We start from the raw sequence: 16,372 nt of genomic DNA on the forward strand, positions 1-16,372 counted from the left end.
CCTACCTCTGTGCTATCTCTCCAGCCCCTATCTGCCATGATTTTGCCTTGGAACTTTGTCCTGGCTCACACTTTTTTTTTTTTGAGGGTATGTCGGTGGTGCCCAGGGGTGACTTCTGGCTCTGTGTTCATAAATCACTCCTGAAGGTTTCATGAGACCAGATAAGGTGTCAGGATCTAACCTGAGTTGGCCACATGCAAGGTAGGTAAGCGCCCTTCTCACTGTGCCATCACTCCACCCACCACCCCATTATCTGTTTCTGAACCTTCATGCCACCTCCAAAGACAAACCCTGTCTTAGCTCAGCTCGGCAACACCTGGGCTAATCCATCTGCTCCCTCTTAAATCGGAGCTGTTCCTCTCCAGGCCTGTGCTCAGGCTTCTCAGCTCTGTGTGCAGGGTGCAAAGTCCCTTTGGCATCTCTCCTTGGGATAGCGATGCCAGGTGCCCACAGTCCCGTGGGAAGCAGAGCGTGGTGTGACTGAAGAAGAACAAGTCCTTGTGGGAGCTGCCAGAGCTTGGGCTGGGGGAAGCCTGCTGTGAGTTGCCTGTTTCTTCTTTTAGCATCAGCTATGTGCAGACCAATCCGGAGCTCCTGGTAAACACACGGCTCAGGGGGTGATGGCATGTAGATGTCGAGCACATGTGGACAGTTTTTATCTAGGGAACAAGGTAATAGGATTGAACCTAGATCTTTAAATAAGGGACTGAAGGGGCTAGAGCGATAGTACAGCAGAGAAGTAGTTTGCCTTGCACAGGGCCGACCCGGGTTCGATCCCTAGAATCCTATAGGATCAGAAACTCAGAGTAATTTCTGAGCTCAGAGCCAGGAGTAATCCTTGAGCACCAGTGGGTGTGGCTCAAATTCCCTGCTCAAAAATATTAAGAGGGAAAATTTTTTTTCGAAGCTGGAGCAATAGCACAATAGAGTGAGTATTTGCCTGGCATGCAGACAACCCAGGTTCGATCCTCAGCATCCCATAGTGTCCCCTGAGTCTCCCAGGAGTAATTTCTGAGCACAGAGTCAGGAGTAACCCCTGAGCACTGCCAGATATGATCCCCAAAAATAAAATAAAATATGACCCTCCAGAAAAGAGGGGCCAGAGCAATAGCACAATAGGGAGGTCATTTGCCTTGCCCATGGCCCATCCAGTTTGACTCCTGTTTAGTCATTTAGTCCCCTGAACTGTCCAGGAGTAATCCTTGAGTGTAGAGCCAGGAGTAACCCCTGAGCACTATTGGGTATGACCCCTCCCCCCAAAAAAAAGAAACAGGCATAAACCTGGGCAGAGTTCCAAGGTAATGTCATGGCATATGTGAGCTGAAAAGAAAAAGAAAGTCAAGTGAACAAAGATTAGACAACATAGTCTGAAGCCAAGAATTCATGAGGGGAGTAGGAGTGATAAGGTTGGGAAAACTGAAGAGAGGCTGAGGTATTTCTTCGGGAGGGTGATGTCTTTCCCCAACTCATTTCACAGTGCTGATGGGATAGGCTTTCCTTCAATCAGCCAAAAAAGGAACCAATTTTGGAATTTGGGAGAAGGATGATAGCAGGGACATGTGCTAGAAAACTCCCGGTTCCCAGTGCAGGTGGTCTGAGATGCGAAGACTGCCACATGGACTCTTAGTGCCAGTCAAATCTTGGTTTGCTGTGTATCTCGTGGATGGTCATTGCCAGCAGAAAAAAGGCTGGATCCGGACTTGGAGGGGAAAACAAGGTGCAGGCCAGCCTTATGAGTGTAGGAAATCCGATCTACTCCCTCTTCCTCTTCTCAATGAATTGGGGAAGGTCGTTGGGATTTAAGAGGAGGTAGCCTAGCCTAGCAGTGCTTGGCTCAGAAGAGCAGATTTCTCCGGCACTGTGGCGTGAACTGTCAGGGTCAGGGCCATGGGAAGCGTTGGCCCAGAGCTAACTATGTGCTCTTAAGCAAATTACTTGGGTAACTGGATACAGGGGTTAGAGAAGGAAGTAAGTTTGCTTGAGATGACAATAGAAAGGAGCCCTGAGGGGCCGGAGAGGTGGCGCTAGAGGTAAGGTGTCTGCCTTGCAAGTGCTAGCATAGGACAGACCGCAGTTCGATTCCCCTGGTGTCCCATATGGTCCCCCCAAGCCAGGAGCGATTTCTGAGTGCATAGCCAGGAGTAACCCCTGAGCGTCAAACGGGTGTGGCCCAAAAAAACAAAAACAAAAAAAAAAAGAAAGAAAGGAGCTCCGAATCTGGCAGAGATGGAGAAGTAGTACCAGTGTAGGATTCACTGCTTTCTTACAGACCTGCTCTTTTCTTTTCTTTTTGGTTTTTGGGCCACACCCAGCGGTGCTCAGGGGTTACTCCTGGCTGTCTGCTCAGAAATAGCTCCTGGCAGGCACGGGGGACCATATGGGACACCGGGATTTGAACCAACCACCTTTGGTCCTGGATTGGCTGCTTGCAAGGCAAACGCCACTGTGCTATTTCTCCGGGCCCAGACCTGCTCTTTTCTTAGACACTCTTTTATTGCCTCCCCCCTTTTTGTAATGTATTTATTGTTGTTGTTGTTTTCTGGGACACACCTGGCAGCGCTCAGTACTCAGGTTACTCCTGGCTCTGTGGTCAAAAATTACTCCTGGTCCCTGGGTGAGCCTATGGGATGCTGGGGATTGAACTCGGGTTGGTCCCAGGTTGGCCACATAAGGCAAACACCCGGTATTTAAAATAAAACAAAAACAATCGAACAAACAAAAACACAAGGCACGGGTGAAGCTTTATGCCCAAGGATGAGTTGGGGTGGGGGAACTGACCCTGCACAAAGCTGGTCCCAGTTTGAAACACAATCCAGCATGTTTCCCCAAAAACAATTTGAGTGAACCCTCAGCACTGCCAGATGTAGCCCCAATTCCCCCCCCCAAAAAAAAAAGATTCAGCAGGTCATAAAGACCTGCGGGCAGGGGATGACAGTGACCAGGGAGGAAGGGTGATCCCACGAGCTGAACTTGGGCCCTCTGGGAATGTGGCTGCACTGGCTGAGCCCATGGCCAAGTGCCAGTGCGGATCAAGTGTCTGTTCTTGTTGCAATCACGCCATGCTAAGGCAAACGCTGTGTTAAAGATCTGGTGCAGGGCCAGGAGGCAGCTGGGCAGGAGACACCAACCCCAGGCCCCATCCCTGGGACTACAGAAAAACTCAAGGAGAAAGTGCTGGAAACCGAAAGATGAAGCAGTGGAAAGGCACTAGCTTTTAATTGGCTGGCCCAGGGCTGATCCCCTGCATCAGTTAGGCTCCTCTGAGCACTGCCAGGAGAACACCGAGTATGGAATAAGCCCTGAGCACCACCTGCACAACCCAACAACAACACCCCTTAAAAAAAGCTCCCTGCTTTTTAGGGCTAGAGGATAATACAGCAGGGCAGGCACCTGAGTTGCCTGCTGCAGACCTGGGTTCAAACCCAGCATTTCATAGGTTTCGCCATGTGCCACAAGGAGATTCCTGAGTGCAGCCAGGAAGTTCCATTAAGCACTGTGTGGGTCCTCCAAAAAGGGGGAGGGAGAGAGACAGACAGACAGACAGACAAACAGACAGACAGAAGAGACAGAGGAGGAAGAAGAAGAAGGAGGAGGAGGAGGAGGAGGAGAAGGAGAAGGAGGAGGAGGAGGAGAAGGAGAAGAAAGAGGGGGAAAAGGAGGTGATGGAGAAGGAGAAGAAAGCAGTATAGGAGAAGACAAAAGGAGGAGGTGAGGAAAGACAGCAGGAAAAAGGAGGGAGGAGTGAGAAGCAGAGATACCTTCTCTATGCCCTGCTATGGAACTTACCAGAACACCTGAACTAGGCTCAGGGAGGGAATCTGGACAGGAGCTAAGAAGGCTGGAGAGCAGAATTTAACTGAGGTGCTGATGGAAACTCAGAGGGGCTGGAAAAGGGGAGCCCAGGACACAGGCATAAGGGGATGCACACAGATGTGGGTTGGGGGAGAGAGCCTAGCCACAAAGGCCACTAAGAGCTGCCAAAAGAACAGGGCCACGGAAAGGACCTGAGAGGAAAGGGCCCCAGGAGGGAGGGCCAGGAGATCCAATCAAAAGGCCTCTGGTTCCAACTTGGGCCGAAATTTCTCTTCCACTCCTCTCAACCCTCAGCAAACACCCCTGTGGGCCGGTCTGGCGCCCAGAAAGAGGGTAGGGCTAGCAGCTGGAGTGCAGCTACAGGAAAGCAAGCGAAAAGGCCACCGCCTCCGGGCCGCCCACCTAACTGCCGCGATCCCCAACTCCCCATCCGGTTCCGATCCGCCAGCGGAGCCCGAAGGCAGCAGGGCCCGGTGGGGAACACCGCCTCCTACTTCTCGCCCCGTGGCTCAGGGGAGGCGCTTGGAGGGTGCGTGGGCCCCGGCACGTCCGCCTTGCCGCGATCCGGCCTGGGGAGGGGCCTCGCTTCGCGCCGCAGCGCTTGCAAGGAGCCCCCCCCCCCTCCGAGGGCCCCGGATCCCAGGCGGACAGACCCGGCGCCCACAAGCGACCTGTCCGTCTCCAGGGTGTCCAGCTCCTCCGCTCTTCTCCCAGGGCCTCTGGAATGCTCCTTCCAGCGGGTCTAGATGCCCTGGGGGGGCTCCACACTTTTGGGGGGCCTTTCCAGCCTCCTGCGGCCCTCCCTCTTCTTCCCTGGAAAAAACGCACCAAAGCTTTGGCAAGGACATTCATTGCCAGAGCTGAGGTTCCCGCTGCCATGGCTCCAAGTAGTGGGGGCCACTTCTGGAAAGTGCCAGTACCTCGGTGCGGGGGGGGGGGGGGGAGGGAGGAGCAGCCCTAGGTTTTGTTTTGGTTTTTTCATGGTTTTCTGCTTTGGGCTCTTTCCTCACAGAACCCATCACACTCTCTATTTCTTTCTACACATCACACTTGCGCTCTTAGGGGGTGTCCCAAGCAGTCCTTTGAGGTTTGTAGACTCAGCAGTCCTGGGGGCCACCAAGGCCACTCCTAGGAGTGCTGGGTGTGGGGAGATTCACTTGTGTAGGATACTGAACCGGGGCTCTCTCCAGCGCTCTAATCAGCCGCTGTCAGCAGATCTGAACTTTTGAATTAACATTAAGTATCTAAGGAGACCCATATTCATCTTATTTTCAAAATCTAGATGGTGCAGTATTTTTATTTTGTTTTGTTTGGGGGCCACACCTGGTGGCACTGAGGACTCCTGGCTCTATGCTCAGAAATCACTCCTGGTGGGCATGAGGGACCAGATGGGATGCTGAGGATCGAATTCAGGTAGGCTGTGTTCAAGGCAAATGCCCTTCCTACTGTGCTATCGCTTCGGCTCCAAGTACAGATATTTTTAAAAATCTAGATGAGGGGCCAGAGAAATAGTAAAGGTAAAAAGCGAACTCGCTTTGCATGGGGTCAACGGTAGTTTCATCCCTACTTAGTACCCCCCATGGTTCCCTGAACACTGACAACAGGAGTGACCCCTTATTGTAGAGCCAAGAGTCACCCTTGAGCATCATTGAATATGACCCCAAAACAAAAAGAAAAAATCCGATAAATAAAGCAATTCTGCATTAATATTAAATCAGTTCCGGAGAGATTAAGCTGTTAGTGTTTCATGCAGCCGACTCTGGTTCAATCTCTGGCTTCACCAATGACTCCCTGAGTACTGCCAGGAGTGACCTCTGAGCACAGTTGGGTGTGCTGACCACTGTTCACCTCACTCCATAACCCTGAAAAAAAAAAAACCCACCCCTAATGACTCCTTCCTAGTTCCAGTCCTGGAATGGAAAGCCAGTTCTCCACCTCCTGGCATGAACAAAGAAAGCCACTGCTGGGCTAGGCCTGACTTTTTCCAGCACCTTCTTTCTTCTCTTTCTTCCATGGCAAACTTCGAGAAAAATGCAGTATTTTGGGCCTCAGACATTGGGCCCTGTGGACAGGGACCAGTTCTTGTTCCTCAACTTTCTGGTCGTGTTCTGGTGTCCGAAGGCTTTATGGCTACAGATGCTGCCCATTCTTCTGAAAAAGAGGGACACAGACAGCCAGAAATCTCTCTTCTAGGTTCTTGGCCAGGGATGCTCCTCCTGACTGTCCACAGCCCAAGACTTTGCAGCTCTCACTGGGGAGGCTGGGTAAGAGGCCCAAGAACATCCTGAAGAGACTCAAAAGTTAGGGCAAAGGGTTTGCCCTGATGTAAGAGGCCTGAGCTGGTCAAAGCTGAGGGTGCAGAAGCAGAAGAATCCCCAGAGCAGTTGGTGATGTTAAACCACTGGGCTGCATGAGGTCCATGGACAAGGAAAGGCTGCAACCTGTGGTCTCCATCCTGGTGATGAGTATGAGATCTTGTGTAGCCCAGGACTCAGTCTACAGGGTGGGATAGTTGACAGATGCTCATTTAGAAGAACTGTGGAGAAACTAGCTAAGCATCATCAGCAGATGAGAGGATGGAAAGGTGTTTTCCTCCATGTCCCACCCACCAATGTGGGCTTTGGGGCAGGTGCTGTGGCTGGGTTTCAGGGAAAGGCCCTGGATTTAAACTGACATTGCAAATATATACATTAATCAAACTAGCGAACAATGACAAAAATGCGTGTTGTAAGGAAAATTTGCTGTATGAAGGGCCCAGAGTATAAGCATAGCAGGCTGAAGGTTGGAGCTTGCTTCACACTCAGGCTGAGTCTACATCTGTGCAAGACCGAGGGTCTTTGGCTGATGTCTGGTGGGCCAGTTCCCTGCAGGTATCAATCTTCAGTCACAGGAATCCTGCCCTGTTCAGACCTTGGGCACCCAGAACAGGATGTTAGGGAGTGACTCAGACTCAACATTGTAGAGGTCCCTTAATGGTCCAGCACCAGGATTACTGGGTCTTACTTTACTCAGTACTACTCAGTATCCTACTACATATCCTAGGGTATGATCTAGCGATTGGATTACTGGGTCTCTCCCTACTTAGTATTCATCCCTTCACCTCTGGATGTGTTCTGTTCCTTCCTAATATATATTTTGGGGTTTCAGGAAAATGCTCTCTTGCGTTTCCTGACTTCCCACTGAATTTCCTACTTCTTAGAAGCTGAAGGCTTACGTGTTGGAATTCCTGAACCCGGTTCTCCCTCTTTAGTGTGTTTTGTGTGTGTGTGTGTGTGTGTGTGTGTGTGTGTGTGTATGTGTGTGTGTGTGTTATTTCCTACATCGACATTTGCTTCCAAGCTTTGAAACCTGAGGCCTAATTCTTTTTTTTTTTAATAATAAAATATTTATTTAAATACCACCATGGTTACAAATATGGTTACAAACATATTTGTAGTTGGGTTTCCGTCATAAAAAGTACACCCCCTGAGGGTGGAGTGGTGGCACAGCAGTAGGGCATTTGCCTTGCATGCAGCTGACCTAAGACAGATCGAGGTTCCATCCCCCGGCGTCCCTCCCATATAGTCCCCCAAGCCAGGAGCGATTTCTGTGGCTCAACCCCTCCCCCCAAAAAAGTACACTTCCTTCATCAGTGCAACCTTCCCACCACAAATGTCCCCCATCTCCTTCCCTCCTCCATGCCCTGCCTGTATTTGAGACAGGAATTCTATTTCTCTCACTTACTACCATTGTCATGAAAGTTGTTAGTTATTTCTCTAACTGCATTTACCACTCTTTGTGGTAAGCTTCATATCATGGATCAGTCCTTCCATCCCTCATCTCTACTGTACCTGAGGTCTAGTTCTAATACAGCACCTCTAGGTGCAGGCATTAATCATCTGATATAATTTGCTGCCTATTGTATTAATTATTAGTGTCCTAGTAGTGGATGGATGGTGGGATGGGGAGGCCTTTCTCGGCCTGGCCCGGCGCATGTGACTCTGTAGGTGCAGGGTGATGCTGAAGAAATGATCCACAGCCAGTCAGTTGAAGTTTCAGGAGATGGGGCCTGAGAGACAGCATGGAGGTAAGGTGTTTGCCTTGCATGCAGAAGAACGGTGGTTCAAATCCCAGCATCCCATATGGTCCCCTGAGCCTGCCAGGAGCAAATTCTGAGTGTAGAGCCAGGAGTAACCCCTGAGCACTGCCGGTGTGACCCAAAATCCAAAGAAAAAGAAGTTTCAGGAGACATCCAGCTTTATTACAAGGCCTTAACCACCATGTGCATATTCCTCACACAGCCTCTAATTCAGCTGCCTTAATCAGCAGCCTCCATTAGCTGTCCTGCATCCCTTCTGTGTCTGCTCTCTCTTTGCTGCATCTGCCTTCTCCTTCCCACCCAGGCAAACCCTAATTACCAACCACAGACCCCTCTGAACTGTGGGAGGGTCTCAACATCCATATGGCATATGGCTTTGGGGAGGAGTAAAAGCTACCCATCACCAGGAGAATTCTTCAAATCTCTTGAGCACTGCTTTGGAGAACCCCTGTCTCCCTGCAAGATAGTTATCTTAGAGTTACCCATTCATGAATGAATTGGACTTTGTTTGAGCTCCAGATTTCTTTATCCCATCAGTCAGCCAGTCTTTACTTCACAGAGGAGGTGTTGCTGCTCACTGTGCCTATCAACTGTGTCCCCGAGGTTGTCACCTTGGTCATGGCCTTTTGCTTTGCTCTGGGATCTCCGGAGCTGGCATCACTAGGCAAAGCAGACGACACAACCAGTCATGACCTTAGATCCAGCAGAGAAAGGCCTTGGGCTCTGGACTGCAGCAGATTCCAAGGCTGGAGAAATTGTGCAATGCCCTGGCCAGTGCCAACACCAGCTCCATTAGAAAGTGAGAAGAGTGTGTTACTCAAGAAGGAGACTAGGAGCCAGGAAGATAGGCCAAAGGGTGGGGCACCTCCTTTGTGTGAGAGAGGCTCATGCCTGGTCCCTCAGTAGTGACTTGAGGGCACTGCCTGGTATGGTCCTTAAAACATTAAATTAAAAAAATTATCTCCATGAGGATCACTTTTGCCTGCAGGGAGGAAATGGTTAGACCTTAAATACTCAAGTGGTTGGATAAGCGGGTCATTAGGAATTTCTTCTAGCCTGTGGGCCTTAGCTGAGGGATGAGAGTTGGTGGGATCTGCTTCTTGGGAGTTACAGAAGCTATTCCAGCTATTCTAATCCTTCTTGTCAATGTTCAATGTCAGAGTCTTAGAGATATTCTTTTGGGGGGTGGGGGGTCACATCCAGCAGTGTTCAGGGCTTACTCCTGGCTCTGCACTCAAAAATCACTCCTGGCAGGCTTAGGGGAGCCTATGGGATGGTGGAGAGCAAACCTTGGTCAGCTACATGCAAAGCAAACGCCCTCCCCACTGTGCTATTGCTCTAGCCCTGAGAGTTGGAGGATTTTATTCAGGTAAAGGAATTTTCAGAAACAGTTAGAGGAAATCTGGGATCTGTGGGTCTTGAAACTAAGCAGCTCCCTGAACCCTCTTTGGGGCTATAGGATGCTTATAGGACTTGAAAATTGGGCAGAGGGTTTGCAAGGGGCCTGGGAGATGAAGGTTCATCAGTCTCAGAAGCTCACTTGGGTCATCAAGCAGAAAGAGCTGGACAGAAAATAGATCCAGCCTGGTCTCCTTGGAAAGACACAAACAGGCACTTTTTGTGGTGGGGGCCAGAGCAATAGTACAGCAGGGAGGGCATTTGCCTTATATACAGCCAATCCTGGTTTGATTCCCAGCATCTCATAGGGTCCCCTGAGCCTGCCAGGAGTAATTTCTAAGTGCAGAGCCAGGAGTGAGCCCTTGATACTGCCTGGTATGGCCCAACAACCCTCCCTGATAAAGAAAGAAAGCTAAGATTGGCAGGACAAAAGGGCTAGGACAGTGGGTGAGCTCGCCTTGCTTGTGGCCAGTATAATTTCCTTCATAATTGAGTACTGCCAGGAGTAACTCCTGAGCACAGATCCAGGAAGGACTCCGGAATACCTCGGTGTGGTCCAAAAATTTGAGAATCATAACAACACCTCCTCCCCCAAATAAAACAATCAGGAATGTGAAAGCACTTCTAGAAAGAAATTCCAGCCAAAGGGCCCTGTCCACCTCCTGTTCCTTTGGAGAAGGGTCCAGTGGTCCTCAAACTATGGCCCGAGGGCCACATATTGTATTTGTATCTGTTCTGTTTCTTCATTGCAAAATAAGATATATGCAGTGTGCATAAGAATTCGTTCATAAGTTTTGTTTTTACTATAGTCAGAACTTAAAATGGTCTAAGGGACCGCCTGTTTATAAAGTTTGAGGACCCCTGGTCCAGAGGATGGGGACATGGTGCTTCTGTCTTCTCGTTGGCTGGTCGTGAGGGGAGGAGCCTGGATGCTGGGGAGAGGCTGGAGGTTTGATGATCTCACCATGCCCGGTTTCTGGGGTACCTGCATACCACCTTCCTCCCTGCTCACACAGAGATCATGAGTATTTAGCAATGAGCTGACTGGTGGGGCTGCCTTCACATGTGTATAACATCTGTCTACAAAAGATGTAAATCTGAGTGCGCTACCATCGGCATGTCTGATGTCCTGTCCTGTTTCAGCACCTGGCATGGGGTTTATTTTCAGGGCTTCCCTGTTACCCACAGACGAAGGTCAAAACTCCTTTCCCGAAGGTGTAAGATTTCTCCAAATCTCTCAACCTTCTAATATTTTCTTCTACTATGATCCAACTCACATCTCTCTTACAAATGGCTTTGGTTTCCTCACTGACTCTCAGATATCCACAATTGCCTGAGAGGAAAACCATTTGCCTCTCCAAGAATTTATTTTGGGGGGGTGCACACCCAGTATCGCTCAAGGGTTATTCCTGGCTCTGAGCTCAGAAATCACTCCTGGCAGGCCCCAGGGACCCTATAGAATGGCCATGATCAAACTCAGGTCTCATTCTGGCCCCCACCAGGAATTTTCTTATTTTACATATTTATTTATTAATTATGGTTTTTGGATCACACCTGGCGGCACTCAGGGATTATTTCTGGCTCTGTGCTCAGAAATCACTCCTGGCAGGCTTGGGGGACCATAGGGATGCTGGGATTCAGACCAATGCCGGTTCTAGATCTGATGCTTGCAAGTAAAAGGCCCTCCTGCTATGCTATTTCTCTGGGTCCTATTTTATTCATTTTTATTTTATTTTTTTCTCCTTTCCATTGCATGATCAGCTCAGCGCCACGGAAATTGCATTGGACTGAAATCAAAGCCTTGTTCTGTTTCTCACCTGTAGGATGAACTGAAGTAAAGCGCCTCCTTGAACTCCAAAGTGAGGGGTTTAAACAGGTAAAATTTAAATTTCCTTTTCATAAAATTAGGGCCCTCTCCGCAGGACCCAGCTTCTGATACGCACATTTACTTTCATTGAAGAAATACTCTAAATATATGTTGAATCATTCGCTCCCAAAGCCCTGAGTGTGAAGGAGGAAGAAATGTCAAGAGAACTCCAAGCTTGTCTCAAGTGAAGTAATTTTACAAGTTGTAATTTATAAGTGAGGCTACAATTTACCTTATGATTTACAAGCACCTACTTACTTGGTGGAATGAACTGAATGAGGGGCCAGGTTCTAAAGCTTAGGAAGGTGGAATATCTGTCTGGTATTTGGGGTCTCCGAGTTCCTTCTCCAAGAGGCTGTCTTCATTCTCTGCACCGCATCTTTTCCGCTTTCCAGCAACCTCCACCCTGTCTTAGAATTTCTCAGACTTTGTTTTCTCTGTGCTACACAAGTGTTCCTTCTCCCTTCTAAACCAGCCTCCAGCTGCCCGGCCACTTTCCATCCACTATCAAGCAGCACCTGCAGCCGGTTCTACAGAATTCCTGCGGGCCATGCTGGAGGTGCACAAGGCTTACTACTCCTGGCTCAGTGCTCGGGCTGTGTGGATGACTCCTGGAGGTACTCCTGGGACCTTGCATGTGCTCAAGTTCGTTGAGAGGTTTATCTCTCCAACCCGGGGTCTGATGATAGATTATCAGTCTCTGATCTACTGGGAGGCATCCGGGAGCTGGAGGAGCTTAGTAAAAACCCAGCTCAGGCCAGAAAGATAGGACAGGATGGATGACTGGATGACTGTGCAGGCCTTGAGTGCAGCCTGCTTGGTTTAGTCCCTTGCACTGTGAGGAGGGGCAACAGTAAGGAGGCCAGTGGAGATCCTGAGCACTTCAGGGTCTGGCCCCTCCCCTGCCAAATCCTCAGCCTCACCTCTGCAGCTGGGTCCCAATTTGGGAAGTGGGGAGGCGGGGAACTCGCCTCCAGGCTGGCCCCTGAATGGTTTACTCTTCTTTATATTTATTTTTGGTCCACACCCACTGTTGCTTAGGGCTTACTTTGGGCTCTGTCGCTCTGGGACACTCCAGTGGGAAATGGGGGTGGTGGTGGTGGTGGAACCCGTAGTGGCACCAGGGATTGACTCTGGTGGACCTTGTGCAAGGCAAGGCCCCAGCCAGCTGCACTCTCTAGACCTGACTTTTTTTTTCTTTTTTTTGGGGGGGGCGGGGCACATCCCTCTGTGCTCTCAGCCTGACTCTATGCTCAGGTTGTTATTCCCGGCCATACTTAGGAGGATCCTATGGGATGTCGTTGTTCTGCTCCTTGCAAAACAAACACCCTCCCCTACTGTCTTGGGTAGAGACTTTTTTTCTGGGGGTATATTTGGAGGGGGGGGGGGTGATCTGAAGGGTGCAAACTGGCTGCCCACGACCGGATCTACCGGTTTCAAGAGAGTCCTGCCCCATCGACCCCAGGCAGCCTGGAGGGGAGGGACCAGGGTGGAGAAAAGAGGGCCCCTGGCTATGGGAATGAGTTCTGCTCCCCCTTGACTCGGGGCAAACTTCCCACCTTGCAAGAACCTTCTCGGGGGGAAGAGAAGGGACTGGGGGGCTTGCTAGAGGGGAACCCCTTTGGACATGGGGAGGGAGAGAGGTGTGGGCCCAAGGGACCAACAGAGTCCGCGTGCAAAGGGGAAACAGGAGAGGGGCCGCCGGTGCATCCCCTGGGAGATCAGGGGCGGGCCCAGGGCGGGAAGATTGGGTGGGTCCCCCGGGCCTCGGGGAGCCGCGCGGAGGAGACGAGCGGGCGCCCGGGCAGTGCGCGGGGGAGCGGCTGCAGCAGCGGGGCCAGGCCGGGCGCAGGGCCAGTCTGGGGGGGGGGGCCCAGCCACACACCCCGGGAGGTCCCGCCCGCCGCCCGGTCACGTGTGCGCCACGCACCCTCCCTCGGCGGGGGCGGCGCCCCAAGAGCGGAGGTTGGGGGGGCGGGGAGCGGGGACGGCTCGGGGGCGCGCTGGGGAAAGTAACTGGGCGCCGGGCCGGGCAGGAGGACCCCGCGGGGGCGGGAGGGAGCGGGGAAGGGGCGGGGCGGGGCCTGTCGCAAAGGGGCGGGGCTTGTTGCTAGGGCTGGCGCAGGAAACCGGGCCAAGGGGCCGGTCCTACTGGCTGCCGCTCGGCTGCTTGTTTACTCCCGGCGGGGGAGCTTGAACCTGAAGGGCAGGAAGGAGGCAGGGAAAACACGGACTGGAGTTCTCCGCCGCAGGAGCCGGAGCTGGAGCCGGAGCCGGAGCCGGAGCCGGAGCGGGCATAGAGTGAAGGCTCCTTTGCCCAACTTGGTTGCATGCGAGGCGGTGGTTTGTAGTTTAAGTTTCTCGGCCTGCTCAGTGCTCCTTGCACGCCCTGCCCCGCGTGCACAAACACACACATAGGTGTGCACATGAAATTTCTCCAAAGGTGCTTCAGTCCCTTCCCACTTACAAGATGGGGTGCCTGTCGCCCTACTGGAGGCTCTGCTATTTCTCGGGCCTCTTTGGGAGGCCCTCCTGCATGGGGGCGGGGCCTCCGTGTGTGTATGTGTGTGTGTGTGTGTGTGTGTATGTGTGGCTTGCACAGAAATAGTTTGTGTGTGCTCATGTGGCTTGCACAGAAATAGTCATTTTCATCTGTTCCAGGCGCCCCAGCGGCTGTGGCCTCCCTCTCTTATTCGTGCGGTTGATGCTCCACACTGCCCTGTGTGTAGTGTAATCCGGCATGAGTGGGGCTCAGCTCACAGGAGTAGTACAAGAGCAGGGAGCAGGAATCCTGGACTCGCCCACGTCCTGTCCAGGACGTGCATTTTCCTTGTCCAACTTTAATTCTGCTGGAAAATCAGTTCTCTGTTCCCTGTGGTTTTGCTCAGGCGTGGAACCAAAGTGTCCATCTGTTCTTGTGGCAGTAGAGACCCAAGGTGCAGGGAACTTAAGTTAACAGAATCAGCCTTTGCGGGGGGGGGGGGGGGGGAGGGGGGAATAGATAGATAGATAGATTTGCATATATATATAGATTTTTTTTCTGCTGGTGTTGCTAAATTGGGATTGTTCTACTTGTAAACTGTCAGCATCCTTCCCAAGTGTATTAAAGGTCTTGTTTTGTTTTGTTGTTGTTTGTTGTTTGTTTGGTTGGTTTTTGGGCCACACCTGGCATGGCTTAGCAGTTACTCCTGGCTCTGCACTCAGAAACCACTCCTGGCAGCCTCTGGAAACCATATGAGATGCCAGGGATTGAACCTGGATCCATTATGGGTAGTCTGTCCACAAGGCAAACACCCTACTGATGTGCTATCACTCTGGCCTTTGTTTTGTTTGGGGCCACTCCTAGCAGTGCTCCAGAATCCTATAGGATCCCAGGGATGGAATCCCTGTTGGCCTTGAGCAAGGCTAGTGCCCTCCCTTCCGTCTTTTATCCAGGCCTGGAGGGAGATGTTTATTTTAAAAAGTGTGGGAGTTGTGGGGAGGAAAACTATGCTTTTTTCTGATTGGATTTTGTTTGAGGGGTCTGATCTCAGAGTTCAGGATTTACTACTGCTCTGTGCTAGGGGAACCAAGCAGGGCTTGAGGCTCAGATCCAGGCCTCCTGCATGCAAAGTCTGTCTTTTAGGCCTGTAAGCTCTTCTCTGGCTGGGAATCTTTGGGTGGGGAAGACTTGGAATAGGCTCAAGGTTTATTCCCAGCTCTGAGCTCAGGGATCACTGCTAGCCGTGCTCAGGGGATCATACGCAGTTCTGAGGACTAAACTAGGATCTGTGGAGCAAAACAAGCAAGCGTCTTAACCTCTGGACTGTCTCTCTGTTTCAGGAAACTTATTGTTTGTTTGTTTGGGGGACACAACTGGCTGTGCTCAGGGCTCGCCCTGGCTCTGTGCTCAAGGATTACTCTTGGTGCAGCTGGGGGCTTATTTGGGGTTCCAGAGAATGAATCCAATTCATATGTGCAAGGCAAGAGCCTATTCCCTGCACTATTTCTCTAGCACCTCCGGGAGAAACTTTAAAAGAAAGTTTTGCAATGCCCTAGCTAAATCCAAGGACTTCATCCCCAGGACCTGTGTTTTATCACGGAAGAAACTCCCAGGTCCCCCGATCCTCTAAACCAGGGTTGAGCTATGTCTGTGTCTGTACAAACTCCCCGGTCTCCCAGCCAGGGGAGCCCAGATGGCCACATTTTCTGCTGAGGTCAGCAAGAATTCAGTGCTGTCACTTGTCTCCAAACCAGGCCTGACAAAGACATTTGGCAGGCTTGGCTGGTTTTCTCTCTCTGTCTCTCTGTCTCTCTCTGTCTCTCTCTGTCTCTCTCTCTCTGTCTCTCTCTGTCTCTCTCTCTCTGTCTCTCTGTCTCTCTCTGTCTCTCTCTGTCTCTCTCTCTGTCTCTCTGTCTCTCTCTCTGTCTCTCTCTGTCTCTGTCTCTCTCTCTCTCTCTCTCTCACTCTCTCAACTAACTTGGGTGCTGGCCACAGCGAGCAGGCCTGGGTGCTGTCATTCCTCTCAAGCACTAGAGTGAGGGCCCCAGGAATGCAGCAGAGAAGTCAGAGTAGACGAGAGAACATACATACTCAGCATCAACCTCAGCAGTGCCTTATCAACTGCCCCGCTCACTTCAGCAAGACCCCATTATACCTGGGCCAAGGCAACCACGGAGAGAAAAGACTGAGCCTGCTGTTTCCTTGATGAGCTTCCAATGTGGGGGTGCAGGAGGACAAAGCTCAAGATGAAAATAGTTGGCAGACGTTTGTCGTGCACAGAAGGGAAATGGTAAAAAGTGGATAGGGATATTGGACCACATGCTCCTTAAACTTTTTGGGGTAGGGTGGGGTGATGCAGGGATGCTCCCAGTGCAAAGCACATGCTCCAGCGTTTGAACTAGCTCCACCTGGATTCCTAATTTTTCCTTGAGTTCTGATGTCACCGACCTTCCTTTTTTTTTTTTTAAGGCTATACTGGCAGTGCTCAGGGAACACTCCTAACTCTGCACTCAGAAATTACTCCTGGTGGGCAGGAGAGATAGTACAGCTGTAGAGCATCTGCCTTGCACAAGGCCAACCCACGACGACCAGGGTTCGATTCTCAGCATCCCATGTGGTCCCCCGAGCCTGCCAGGAGTGATTTTTGAGCTCAGAGCCATGAGTACTGAGTGCTGCCAGATGTGGCTCAAAAACAAGAACAAAAACAAAAATTACTCCTGGAAGGCTCTGGGGA

This window comes from Suncus etruscus, chromosome 4, assembly GCF_024139225.1.
Source record: "Suncus etruscus isolate mSunEtr1 chromosome 4, mSunEtr1.pri.cur, whole genome shotgun sequence".
Lineage (NCBI taxonomy): Eukaryota > Metazoa > Chordata > Mammalia > Eulipotyphla > Soricidae > Suncus > Suncus etruscus.